The sequence below is a fragment of the Drosophila montana genome, unplaced genomic scaffold (assembly GCF_035044405.1).
Source record: "Drosophila montana isolate Dmon_TW-CO22-7 unplaced genomic scaffold, ASM3504440v1 contig_3778_1, whole genome shotgun sequence".
Classification (NCBI taxonomy): domain Eukaryota; kingdom Metazoa; phylum Arthropoda; class Insecta; order Diptera; family Drosophilidae; genus Drosophila; species Drosophila montana.
In genome coordinates, this window is record NW_026998655.1 from 6,116 (window position 1) to 7,338 (window position 1,223).

The following is a 1,223-nucleotide window of genomic DNA, read 5'->3' on the forward strand; positions in this document are numbered from 1 at the left end:
ATAAATCAAGTTAATAATCGAACCAATTTAAGCCACAATTTAAATGCAAAAGACTTTTTGAGAATACACAAATATTCTATGGGACAATAAGATGTATTATAGAAAATTTCATTAAGATCGGTTAAGAAACACAAATGTTATATACATACCACTATACCTATATAGACCACTATATCATATAGCTGCCATAGGAACGATCGGTCGAAAAAGTAGGTTCTTGTATGAAAAACATTTTTGTTTATAAAGTTATCTTTACTAAACTTGGTATTTATTAGTTTTACTACGTTACCCATATATATGCAAAATCCTATTAAGATCGGACAACTATATCATATAGCTGCCATAGGAACGATCGGTAGAAAATTAAGTTTTTGTATGGAAAATTTTTATGTTTTTCAAGATATCTTGACCAAACTCGGTACTTATTAGTTTTACTAAGCTCCCCATATATATGCACAATCCTATTCAGATCGGGCAACTATATCATATAGCTGCCATAGGAACTATCAGTCGAAAATTAAGTTTTTGTATGGAAAATTTTTATGTGTTTCAAGATATCTTGACCAAACTCGGTATTTATTAGTTTTACTACGCTCCCCATATATATGCAAAATCCTATTAAGATCGGACAACTATATCATATAGCTGCCATAGGAACGATCGGTCGAAAATTATGCTGTTGTATGGAATTTTTTTTGTTTTTCAAGATATCTTGACCAAACTCGGCATTTATTAGTTTTACTATGCTCCCTCCACTTATGCAAAATCTTATTCACATCGGGCTACTATATCATATAGCTGCCATAGGAACGATCGGTCGAAAACTAAGTTTTTGTACGGAAACCTGTTTTGTTTTTCATGATATCTTAACCATACTATAAGCATTTTGAAAAGGTGTATTAAATCTTCGGTGTGCCGAAGATAGCACTTCTTTCTCGTTTTTATACATCTGAACCCATAAAAAATGGTTTAAAGCCACTACGTAGCAAAAAAACAAATAGAACTACACACCAACTTAAGCTACATTTTTAAATCAATTGTATTTTTAAGAATATACCAATATTCTATAGCACAATAAGCTCTAATGAAGAATTCATTAAGATCAGTTAAGAGACACAATGAAAACGTGTTTTGGATGGCTTCGTTTTTGCGGCAGCTAGGGAAAATTGCAAGAATTTCTATAAACATGTACACACACAATCATACGCGTCTTTATTAAATTC